We start from the raw sequence: 13,574 nt of genomic DNA, 5'->3' as shown, positions 1-13,574 counted from the left end.
CAGGATATCTTATTCCTATTCATAAGTATGCCTTTGCTGGCGGGACCTAGTGTTTACAGTGTACTATGTCTTCTGGTATGGGCTAGAGCAATCTTGTTACTTTCATTGACCTGTCTCAGCTTTGTCCCTGGCTTTGACAAAGTGAAAGTGACTGAGGTATGAGTGATGCTAGTAATGCCATTCCTTCTGCAGCCAGTCCCTGCTAAGAATGGTGTGAAAATATTGTTCATAGGGTCAGTTGGTGCATTAATTTCAGTGGGCTTGGCAGACTGATATGTAATAGCAACTTCTGGCTTGGTGAGGAAAGCAACGGGAAACTAGCTCCCTCCTCATTTCCCTAGTACGCCTCTTCAGTGATGCCTAGGCCATCTATGAGAGCTGGTGGCGGAGCTGTTGAGGATCCAACCAGCCTTCGGGCTGAGGATTAAACATACACATACAAGTTAGAAGTAACAGGCATGAAAATAGCGAGAATGATTGCTGGTACAAACAGGTGGGAACAATGGCAGTAGGGTACTCGGAATGAGGAGATAAAGGCTAATTTAGGAATGAACTTGATGGATGAAGCTGTATGCATAAACCGGCTTCGGTGGTGGTGTCATATGAGGAGAATGGAGGAGGATAGGTTTCCGTACCTAGGATAATAATGGACTCTGTTATGAAGGGTAAGAGAAGTAGAGGTAGACGAAGACCACGATGGTTAGACTCAGTTTCTAACGTTTTAAGAGGTATAGAACTAAATGAGGCCACAGCACTAGTTGCAAATAGAGGATTGTGGCGACGTTTAGTAAATTCGCAGAGGCTTGCAGACTGAACATTGAAAGATATAACAGTCTATAATAATAATAATGTATGTATGTTTCCATTGGTAAATTATTCCAATCCCTAACTCATTTTCTGTAAAGGAATATTTGCCCCAATTTATCCTCTCAAATTCCAACTTTATCTTCATATTGTGACCTTAGGCCTATCTACTTTTAAAATCACCACTCAAACTTATTCGTATACTAACGAGCGTATGGTATTGTATGTTCCTCGCATTTGATATTTTATCAGACTTAATTTTTATCAAAATATAATTCGCCTTCCATGTAGGCCTATATACCAATTCTGTGGATATCCGCAAAAACGTTAAGGTTCAGTTGTTTCTGAGAAAAGTGTACGGTACGGTACCTGCGAGGAACTTATACAATACCGTGAGTTCACATCTTTTGGAGCGACTGTACACTTGCTTCCCCACCAATCGACGCTTATTTGAACATCAACGAGTTTTGGCAGAATCCCAAAATTTACAAATTTAATCTTTTATACCAAAGTGTGTGTTTTATATCGTGGTCTGAAACCAACCCAAACCAACGGAGCTATGATCCTCATGCAGAAATACATATAATAACTTCATTTCTGAGCGGCCACGCCCCTCTTGTTGCTGAGAGCAGGTGCTCTGCCCTGATCCAATTGTGTTAACCTAAACGTGTGCTTGGACGTGTTCTCTCTCTCTTTTTTTTTTTTTTTAATTGAAGATGTTTACGTCCCCAAGCTTTCACTGCCCACGCTCGTAAGTTGCGCACACCATTCAGCTTCGTATGCGCATGCTTTTCCCTGCTGAGGAGTTGGTCATCGGTCACATACACACAGGGCACATGACGATTAGATTACAGAGTAGTGCCGCGGGAGTGCGATAGCTGGCAGTTGAGAACATCCTTGTCCTTGCCATTGCAGTGGAACATCGAAACGAAACTTGATGAAGTGTGTGTTCTTCGATACGCAGAATTCGCCGTGACACTTAGCGAGTACGGTTGGGTACCTGTTAGTAATACCTTGCATAACATAAGGTATGCTACAGTGAAGCTTATTCTCGTTGCAGTGAAGGCTCCTATGAGCTAAATGTACTGTTTTCATTTTGTGTTACAATGTGGAGTTGTTGGCAGCAGTTGGCAGTGATTCGCACACTAACATTATAATAATAAAAATATTAAGGTCCCTTTCGACCATAAGCCGAAGGCCTAATAACTTTATTTCATAACTGTATCATTGTAGCTATAATTTACATACACCTATTTTGTTGCGAGTTGGCCTAATGTTCAGAGATAGCGTAATCTATCACCAAATACTGTATTTGCTATCACTATGGTAGGATAATTATGACAGTTACATTTATTTATTTTGTTGAAACTGTTTTGTTTAATACATTTCAAAGTGATTTGAAACGGCGTAAGGTAATATGCTGAAAGAGATAATGTTATAGTTATACTTTGAGAATTTGCACTGTGCGTCAGCTGATCAGAGTTCCAGTTTCCTTCCTCGTACAGTAGGCGTACTTTGGTACAATCTGTACGTAATTTGGTAAAAGAACAGCTGATACACGACGGAGATGAAATTACAATGTGCAGACATAAGCCTAATCGTCGTGACTTGTGTTTATTTTCCCGACTATCACTTCACAGCTGATTTCAAGGCCAAGTTGTGGTGGATCAAGGTCGAAATTTGAAAAAAACGAAAGTAAGATATTGGGGGTGATATTCTCATTGCTGTCCACTGGAACTATAATAATAGTAATAAATCAGTTAAGATTTATCTGCATTTTGGGCTATTGCCCTGGTGGCAGGTTCGCTATCAGTTTTTTACTTAGTCTTTTTATATTTTTTTAATTTCAAGTTTGAAATTGTTCAAACCATTTCACTTGGTAAATTATTCCAATCCCTAATTCCTCTTTCTACATACCAGCATTTGCCCCAATTTGTGCTCTTGAATTATAATTTTATCTCCCTACTTTTAAAAATTTTCAAGTTTATTTATCTACCAACGTCATTCCACACCATCTCTCCACTGACAGCTTGGAATGTACTGCTTAGGTGAGCAGCTCATATACTTATTCCTGAGTCTTCCAAGATTGTAACATTTTCATAACACTATTCCTTTGTCAAAAATCACCCAGAATAAATGGTGCTGCTTTCCTTTGGATCTTTCCCAGTTCTTGGATCAAGTAATCATGGTGAGGGTACAATACCTCATGAAATAAAATTACCTACAGTCCTTTTTCACTCTTAATTTAAAGGCACTGCATGATTATGAAGTTACATTTGTTAATAAGCTGGGTTTTCAAATGATTACAAACACATTGTTACAAATACTGTTCAGATTCACAGTAAAGTCTTTCTAGATTTTTTTTTGCAGTTTAGGGATTAGGGAGACAGTTCTTGGATCTCTGGTTAAAAGGGGAAGTGGCAGCCTCATAGGATTTCCATTCTTTTTACATGTTCACTGTTAGAAAGTTAACTAATGTAGAAGTTACAGTCAAACTGGGTATAGAGTTCGCTTCGAACAGTGGTAGTGTGCAGTTCTACTTTCCTAATTGTGTCGTGTGCGACAAGTGCAGTATTCCATAGTGCAAGCACTATGGTATATGCATGGCTCTCTTCGATAGTGGGGGTGGCAGTACTAACCGTTCACCAGACATGGACACTTCTAGTAATATTGATCATGAAGAAACAGTGCGGTCAACCAATAATAGTGACATCACACCAGCTCTCGGTGGTGAAAACTCTTCGTCCAATATACAATCCGACAAGATTGTTATAACTAATCCGATTTACTACTATTCAGGACACCGCACTCCGTACGTAATCTATGTTGAGTCAGCTGATGAGAAAAACACTGGAAATATTCATCCCATGGCGCTTGGTAGGCTCTTCTATGATAGTAAAATTGTAAGTATAATGTCTGTCAAACTGAAAGGTGCAAAGCGCATTAAAATTCTATTTGACTCAGCTGACAATGCTAACATTTTTCTCAAAAACCTCATTTTGACTTCTCATAAACTTAAAGCTTTCATTCCGGAATCCAGCTTGTATCGCATTGGATTAATTCGGGGAGTCGATAAGAAATGAACTGAGGAGGATATTGTCAAGTACACTGAATCCCCCTTTCCTATAGTTAAAGCCCAACGGCTCAACCGACGTGTGTCAGTTGATGGGCAAGCTAACTTTGTTCCTACGGGAACAATAAAATTAACCTGCAAATGCCAAACTTTACCAGAATTTGTTACTATTTTTCACGTAATACTAGAGGTTCAGGCATTCATTTTTTGCCCTATTATCTGCAGGAAGTGTCAACAATATGGGCATACAGTCAAAAACTGCAGAACAAAATACCCGAGATGCGGTAACTGCTCTAAGACTCATGAAACTCACACATGTTCTGATTTAATGCGTAAATGCCTACATTGCGGGCTGAATCACAGTGTAGGATCCGATAGATGTGAAGTTCATCAGCAACAAATCACAATCAAGCGCATGACGTGTGTGGACAATATTTCCTTCCACGAAGCACAAGAAAAACTCCATCATACAGGATTCTTCCCCCTTAGCGTCCCACATCTATTTCCACAGCTTAGTACAAGCAATTTGACATCCTCACGTGAGACTCCTCGTAAACGGAAATTCACTGAAGTGATTCAAAGACCAATTCGACCAGCTCCCGTGCCAGGCTTTGATAGAGCAGGCTATCACGTGATCTTACGCAATCGTATCTTGGAGCATGCTCCACGGGTATCTATTTCACAGACTCAACAGCCAAAGGTGCAAGTGGAACAGTCAACTAGCACAGCTTCCCCTTCAGAATGTCCTCAGACTTCATCTGATCGCCCTACACTCCCGCGATTAACAAAGAATGTTCAAGCAGAAATACTGCAAGACTTCAAGCGCTTAGCAGGCGTTCTGGGTGAACAACCGCAATGGGCTCATTTATTAAAAATCCTCTTTAACAAGGTTAATCAGTTTTTCGTAAAGGAGGATGCGCGCATACTGCAATGGAACAGTAGGAGTATTACTCCAAAAAAGCATGAATTAATATTTCTCATCCAAGAATATCATCCCCAGATTATTATATTACAAGAGTCATGGTTAAAACCTGACTCCACCTTTTCCGTCCAGGGTTATACTGTTGAACGACTCGATTTGCATCGCAAATACCATATAATAACGTCTTACTACCTTACACGATTCCTAACACATACTCCTTGGCTATGAGAGTACAACATTTCCTTATTGTGAACCTCTACTGCCCACCTTCCATACAAGGCAATGCCTTTCAATGGCATCACTATTTTTCACAGTTTTCATCCCAAGACAGTTTAATAATAGCAGGTGATCTCAACGGACATCACACTGACTGGGGATGTGTCAATACCACAACAAAAGGATGTCAAATTCTTAATGCAGTCTTAAATAACCACTTGTTTATTTTAAATGATGGCTCCCCTATGCGGCCATCTCCACCCGGACACCTAATAGTGCAGTGGATTTAACAATTTGTTTCGAAACTATCGTCCATAAATCAGTGTGGTACACGCACAAAGACACTCATCTAAATGATAACTTTCCTATAATTATTGACATTATAACACAACCTCATCCGCTGAACATAATTTAAAACTTCAGCGTAGAACACAGAATCTGCAAGATTTTGATTTTGGCCTCTTTCATGACTATATTTTAAATCGCATTAAATTTGCATCATAAACATCTTCTGCCTATACTTCCTTATATCAGCATATTCAAAACTACCTAGATATATATCACCCTTTTCATTATCGCAAATATACCAATACTATTAGACGACTTAACATTCACTGGTGGAATAAGCAATGCGCGTCACACCAGGCAAATGCTGGGGCTGTACCTTAAGGCCACGGCCGCTTCCTTCCCACTCCTAGCCCTTTTCTGTCCCATTGTCGCTGTAAGACCTATCTGTGTCGGTGCGGCATAAAACAACTAACAGAAAAAAAAAAAGCAATGCGCTGCTATGGTGAAACGAAGACGCAGCCTGCTCAGAAGTTTAAATCAAAATTTCACACCTGCCAATTATTTGTATTATAAAAAGTACACTGCCCACCTGAGAAAAGTATTCAACGAAAGACAAAGAGAATCTTGGAAATATTTTATTAACTCCCTCAATAGAAACAACTGCATTAAGGATATTTGGGCTGCTATAAAAAAACTAGCTCATACGGGATGCAATAAACTCGACCAACCACACTTAGAAAGCATCTCCCAATTTTACGACACATTAACTCCGGATTTTGTTGTTCAAGAATTTCAGCAGTATACTACAGTGCCTCTTCCAGATAAATTTATCACACTGTCCCAACCTATATCTTACCCAGAATTTTTTAACATACTTGAAAAGAAACCTACTTCTGCTCCTGGACCGGACTATATTACCTATAAAATGCTCTCCAATCTTCCTTACCATGCGCATGCAATAATCATAGCATATTACAATCAAATACTAAACTCAGATGTTCCTCCTTCTGCATTTAATACATTTACGGTTGTGCCCATACCGAAACCAAAACTCTCGACTATCAATCTCATCGAATATAGAGGAATCATTTTAGGATTATGTTTAAGGAAGGCCTTCCTCAGTATTCTGTTGGAAAGGCTTTTATGGTGTCTCGCTTATCACAATTTGCTACCGGTCTATCTATATGCCTTTATAAAAGGGAGAAGCACAGCGGGTCCCATTAATATATTATTAACGAATTTAATCCTAGCAAAACAATGCAAACATGGAACAATTGCTGCTTTCCTTGATATCAAAGCTGCCTATGACAACGTGCCCATACACATATTACTGTCGAAACTTCATAACTTACAACTCCCTGCTAATTTTATTAAAATGCTCCAACATCTTTTATATTTTCGGCGAATGGAAATCGCATGCCAAACCTCTACGTCTAATGTACGATACGCATCTAATGGGTTGCCTCAGGGCAATATTTTAAGTGGCCTATTATTTGCTCTACACTTAAAGGATTTAGAAGGTATCGTAATGCGCGATGCAAGAATATTACTTTATGCGGATGATATAGTAATTTATTCTTCTCATGAAAGTCTGGAAGTCTGCAGAACTAATATCACTTGTGCGTTAACTACTGCTAAAGCATGGTTAAACGAGCATGGTTTGGAACTTTCCTCTACTAAAAATGTGGCCATGATTTTCATGCATAAACGCAAGTATAATACAGACTCTTTCAGAATTGCAAATATTACAATTCCGATAGTCCAGGTGCACAAGTATCTTGGTATATATTTAGATAATAAACTGTCCTGGTAACCCCATTTTGAATACTTTTCGAAAAAGACTCAAAAATTGACCAATATATTGAAATTAACAATTCGACGAAACTGGGGTGCTGATCCCGTAACGGCTTTATTACTTTATTGGCATACAATACGCTCGCATTTAGATTATGGATCCTTTTATTTTGATATTGCTTCCTCCACTCTTATTCACAAGCTCAACGTAATTCAACATCGAGCACTCCGATTATGTATAGGCGCTTTACCGTCTACCCCAACTAATGCGTTACTTGTTGAAACATGTGACGTGCCTCTCCATTATCACCGTTTGTATTTAGCTTCTATATTTTTATTGCCCTGAATGGCGCTAGCTAGACATCCTATCCTACCCAAACTACAATTAATGCAGAAATATCGTCAACGTTCTCAACAGCAATCACAAGCTCCTAACAAGACGCATTCAACTTGACGCGACAATATCATACTAGCATTCAACAAAATATTTCGCTTCCATACAATACAATGCCATACAATATTATACACTACAAACCAAATATTGTAGTGTCTCAGCACATTTCCTATAATAACAGCACAATGCAACTTTCTGAAATACCTAAACTAACACTTAAAATGGCGATAAATGATCTCAATCCTCATCATCATCATCCTAAACCATCTCCAGTTTCCTGGGTGTGGTATATGAGCCTCCTCCATCTCATGTCCTTGTACCATTCTTCCTCCACCAACTTGTCCCAATCATGACCTCTCAGCAGTACATCGCTCTTAACTAAATCTATCCATTTCCTTCGTGGCCTTCCCACGGGTCGTCTTCCTTCTACCTTTCTGTCAAATTCCTTCTTTGCAGTTCTGTTTACTGGCATCCTCTTCATGTGACCAAACCACTTCAGTCTTGATATCTGAATCTTATTGAGGAGAAAATCATCTATTCCTACTTCTTCTCTCAATCCTACTCTCATAATATGCATAGATGGATCCAAACAAAATGTAGGCATGGGGGCCACATATTACATTCCGCAGTTACACGTCTGTGAGCAATACACACTTCCAAACTACGCCTCAATACTTACTGCTGAGGCTTTCGCTATACGACAAGTTTTGATATACATAAAACTTAACCACATCTCCAAAGCGATCATTTTTACAGATTCCTTAAGTGTGCTTCAAAGTTTAATGCCACATAAGTCCTATACAAATTGGTACATCTGCAATATTCAACGCCTTTTATTTCAACTCGATGAAAATGGTGCTGATATAACTTTAACATGGATAAAAGGTCATTCGAACAATGCAGGTAATGATCAGGCTGATAAAATGGCAAAACAAGCTGCATCCGGAACCGGAATCAATGCTTCCATAGCCCTTCCCCACACAGATTTCACTCCGATAATTAAACTTGCTATTCAATAAAAATGGCAGCACAACTGGACACAATCGGCGAAACTCAAAGGAAAATATTACTATCAGCTGCAACCAAGTATTGCTAGTCACCCATGGTTTTCAACAACAAAATATTCACACAGACATATTACAACAATTATCAGATTACGCTTTAATCACGCTCTGACTCTGGCTTATAAATTCAAATTAAAGTTAGTGGATTCACCCATGTGTTCATGTAATAATAGTATGGCCGACATTAATCGCATATTCTTTCAATGTTCCCATTTCGCCCTACATAGAAAGCGTTTTTTCCACACTTTACGCTCGCAAAAAATACAAGTGCCCACAACAGTCGCTCACCTCATTCAACAACCTACACCTTCACTTGTTCTTGCTATTCAAGAATTTTTGTATAATTGTAACATTAAACTCTAAATTCTTTTGACTATTGAGTCTTATGAGCTTCTTAACTTGCATCCTCCTCTACATAACTGTAACCCAATCTCTTTGCTGTAACCTATGAAGACGGCATGTTCTCAACCTATAACCCTAGTGTTTTTACAAGTGTTGAACAACTCTATCCATCATAAGTAAAACTCAGTCTGTTTCTCCTGAAGATTTGTCACAAAATAAGTGTTGCGACTGCGTAATGGCTTTTTAGCAGCGCCCAAGAAAATCCTAAGAAGAAGAAACTGGGTATACAATCAGCTGGAGAATATAGCTTTGGATTATTTTCAACCTTGTAACACAGATTTATTTTTGGGCAGCAAAATCTTTGGGACTGCTATGCACAAATAGACTGCTGTTGTAGTTACAAAACCCCAAACGCTGATCTATTGCCCTTTGATGTCATAGTCCGCTCTCTTTACCTTGCTAGTCTGAGCTCTATTCTTGGGAAGGTAATGTGTCTCCATACCGTGTAAATGTTTCCTTACAGAAATAAACGAATACATTTCCACACATAATTACCATACTACTGGAGGTTTTAAAATGCTATTTGTTTACATCTGATATATTAGTGTGTCTGATATTTAATTTACAAATATTCATGGATGAACAGCTATAAGATGATAGAATATGGCTATAATTCTCTAATCGTGAATGTTTTAAACTTTCTTCACTAATTGCTTTGCGTCACACCGACACAGATAGGTCTTACGGCAACGATGGGATAAGAAAGGTCTAGGTATGGGAAGGAAGCGGCTGTGGCCTTATGTAATGTACAGCCTGTTGTGCAAACGGGAAACCACGGAAAATCATCTACAGGGCTGCCGACAGTGGGGCTTGAACCCACTATCTCCCGGAGGCAAGCTCACACTACGCGCCCTTAACCGCACAGCTAACTCGTCTGGTGTTTTAAATTTGAGACCATAATTTTTGACTTTGATTTTGTTGCACAACGCATGCTTAAATTATGGTTGTTTGGAACATTTGACTATTGTCACTTTTAAAGCCTTCAAGAATTTAATCCCTCTCCACACCCCACTATCTTCATCACCCTGAGGACTTCAAGGTAGGACATAAGCCCATGCTCAGGTCCAGATAAGTGTTATTCGTACCTCCCTTTCTCACTCAGCAGCGTCTAGTTACTCAAATAATTAGGAGAACCACTCTTTTTCTTCTCCTCCCCTTTTATACTGAAAATACACTGGCTGGCAAAAAAAAAGAAAAAAAAAGTGGTTTACTTTGTAAAATGTTAATCAGAAGCAATTAAATACCAATGCACAGACCCTGCTATGATATAGAGAGATTTTATGAGCTAAGAAGCATGTATTCAACAATTTTAGAGATAAGAGATCGTAAATGCCACTTCACAAGCAGCTTTTGAACCCTGAGTGCTTAGGGGTCTTTGGCCAACCTCCCTCAACTTAAGAATAGACTCTGTCCAGTCTTTCTCATTGACCTGAATCCTAACAGTCCAGCCTATAAAGTTTTTGTGGGCACTGTTGTAGTTACAAAACTCCAAACACTGATCAGTTATCCTTTGATGTTATAATCTGTCCTCTTTGCCTTGTTAGTCTCGGGTCTATTTCCAGAAGGTAACTTGTGTCCACGCTATGTACATGTTTTCCCACAGAGATGAACATATTTCCACATATAATTACCAAACTATTGGAATTTTTAAAATGCTGTTTTTTAATCCTGATGTATTAAACTGATTTTTTTCACCCATGGGGGGTAAAACCTTTGAACTTTGTCACAGGTAGCATATTTTCTTCCAACGTCTGTTGAGTGGGTTGAATATACAATGTATTGTACAAGTTCTTCACAGGTACACTTTCCTCAAATAATTTAACCTATAGGCCTAAATATATTTGTTGTGGGTATCCACACGGTTTGTATCTGTATGGAGAATTAATATTATATTTTGATTAAAATTAAAATTAAGTCTGATAAAATATTATATGCGAGGAACATAAAATACCTGTGCTCATTCTTTTTCTGAGTGACTGTAACTCAACTGCACAAAATTTGGTTGGCAAAAAATATTTAATTTTATACCTTCTCATAAGGCAAGGATATTCATAAACTGTGGATAGCCAGTGGCCGAAGAGATGACTTGAATTTCTACCACCTGTACAATATGTTCACCTTACAGTACTTCAAACAAGAGGATTTTGAAAGAAAGTCATCTGCTGCGACGGCCAATTTTTGTGTGGTTGAGTGTACTTTCCAACAACTGTGAAATATCTGAATGAGATATTCACAGGGAGCAATGAAATGAAATGGCGTATGCCTTTTAGTGCTGGGAGTGTCCGAGGACATGTTCGGCTCGCCAGGTGCAGGTCTTTCTATTTGACTCCCGTAGGCAACCTGCGCGTCATGATGAGGATGAAATGATGATGAAGACGACACTTACACCCAGCCCCTGTGCCAGAGGAATTAACCAGTTATGGTTAAAATTCCCGACCCTGCCGGAAATCGAACCCGGGACCCCTGTGGCCAAAGTCCAGCACGCTAACCATTTAGCCAGGGAGCTGGACTATAGGGAGCAATGACTTGTTGAAACAAAATATGCCTCCTGATAGTCTCCCTTCTTCTCCTGCTTCTGCTAGCAAATGAACGACATAGTAGCCTTTAATATCCGCAGGTTTTAGTAGAAAAGTAGTCTGTGAGAATTACCAGGTCATGGTAATTCATTGATATACAATGTAGATTTGAAATTCATGCAGCTTTTAAGTGATTTCTCTGATCAGTTGAGGTCAGATTCATGGTACTAAATCCCAGTGGCGTGCGGTGAACATATTCATTACCCCAGCTGCAATTTTTTTTTTCTTTTCTAAATATAAACAATTGTAGCCCCACTACACTCTCTAAAGTCAACATTACCATTTTATAAGGCTGCATTTTTCGTGGAAAGATCTACCTGAGAAAGATCTTTCAAGAATATTTTCAACCACACGCTCGCACATACTTCCAAATTTATATTCACGGCAGTGACGACACCATCATAACTTAATCTATTGCAGATTTTAAACACTGTACTTACAGTTTCTTCCAGTGACACTTCGTGATAGTACAGTCATAGTTTTCACAAAAATACACTGGGACTAACTTTGTTTTTTACTTAAAAAGCGTAGTCTAATCTAATCAGCAAAATTTAACTGGTATTTTACCGTTGTTTAAGTTTTATAGTTTCACTCTCATACTGAGTGTACGTGCATCAACGACAAATGAGGGAAAACATTTGTCATGACGTAATACACATTATATTCATGAAGAATGCCACAGAACTCGCGAAACCTTCACCTATAATCCAAGAGGAACACTTACAAAAATTCTCAACCGTATATACCACCATCACAAACAACCATCGCGCTTAACTCTGTGTTCATCCTGGGCAACCTAAATATTTTTCTGCAGCTATCGGAACACATACTCTACAGTGCCATCAATGAATTGCTAAAAAAAACTGTATACATGCCGAAACCCAAGACTAAAATATATTCTATATTACAATTGATTTCATATACTGGCTCTGTTTTTTATTAGAAAGACGAAGTGCAAGTGGCTATACTGTTAAGATGTTGATATTTTTCTTGCAGTCTCTAGTGAGTGGCACTGAAGTCTTCAAGTGTCAAGTATTAAAACTAACACCCCTTACCTAAGCTAGCTGGCCTGTCGCCTTAAATTGCTATCAGGGGAGGGGCCACAGCTCCGCCTCGAGGAAGCTTCAAGTACATGCGTCACCCAAGCGACCTTAAATTTCTCTCGGGGTAGCTCTCTATCATGCTGGCAAGGAAACTCAGCTCTCTGGAGAAGCTGAACTGCGGTAGTGCGAGCGGATTGTCGAGACAGCTGTACTTTGCTTGGGTTAGATGTTTGCAATTTTTTAAAAATTATAAAAAGTATTCTAAGGAATAATTAGAAAATTGTAATACAAAGTTCTTTACCCCAGCAGCGCTGGGGTAGATGGGGTTCATTGCAAGTCACTGCTAAATCCACATTCACATTCAACTGTAGATACAGGTATAATTTGAATTCACATGTTCTTTCACCAGCTGGAGAACAATAATCAGAATTTCTTTGTAGAATGCAAATATCTTTTGTGATTTTCACTTATATTAAACTTAACATTTTTACATTAGCAGAGAATTTGCATATCAGCTTAAAACACACATTCACATTTGTCTAAAAGCCATGTATCTTGATTTAATTAAATACATTTTTACCTTGAAATCATTGCTTCCTGAATATTTCCCAATTCTTCCTTTCTGATGTGTTTTTTTGTCAGTGTTATTAAAATTGTCCGATTACAATATTAAATGCAAGAAACACACAGTACTATACACCCATTCTTTTTTCTTACTACTAGGCCTATACATTGCTAACAAATTTCCTTAACTACCTCAACATGAGCATAATCTATAAAAACTCCATACAGCTTCTCTACACTAACCTAATATTATGGATTTCCAAGGTTTCTAAAATAGAATATTTATAAAACATATATACATACATGTATTTCATTATAAACCGTTACGGTATGTCTTTCAGCATTCAGTCAGCAAGTCTCTGTAAATTAACTAAGTGCCTCCACAATCCTCTGTACAATTAATTCTGTGGCCTTGCTTAATTAATGTTACTTGC

At 38.6% G+C, this 13,574-nt stretch overlaps 1 protein-coding gene across 1 annotated transcript in view; it reads left to right on the top strand.

Annotated features, from left to right (window-relative positions):
• The first annotated feature begins 1,620 nt into the window (after positions 1-1,620).
• Positions 1,621-13,574, top strand: part of LOC136874104 (uncharacterized) — a 52,486-nt gene continuing 40,532 nt past the window's right edge. Inside the window, exon 1 of the mRNA XM_067147656.2 lies at positions 1,621-1,832. The gene's annotated coding sequence lies outside the window, so the exon portion shown is untranslated. The remainder of the gene's footprint in view (positions 1,833-13,574) is intronic.

The sequence above is a fragment of the Anabrus simplex genome, chromosome 5, assembly GCF_040414725.1.
Source record: "Anabrus simplex isolate iqAnaSimp1 chromosome 5, ASM4041472v1, whole genome shotgun sequence".
NCBI lineage: Eukaryota > Metazoa > Arthropoda > Insecta > Orthoptera > Tettigoniidae > Anabrus > Anabrus simplex.
This window is presented reverse-complemented; position numbering and strand designations above follow the sequence as displayed.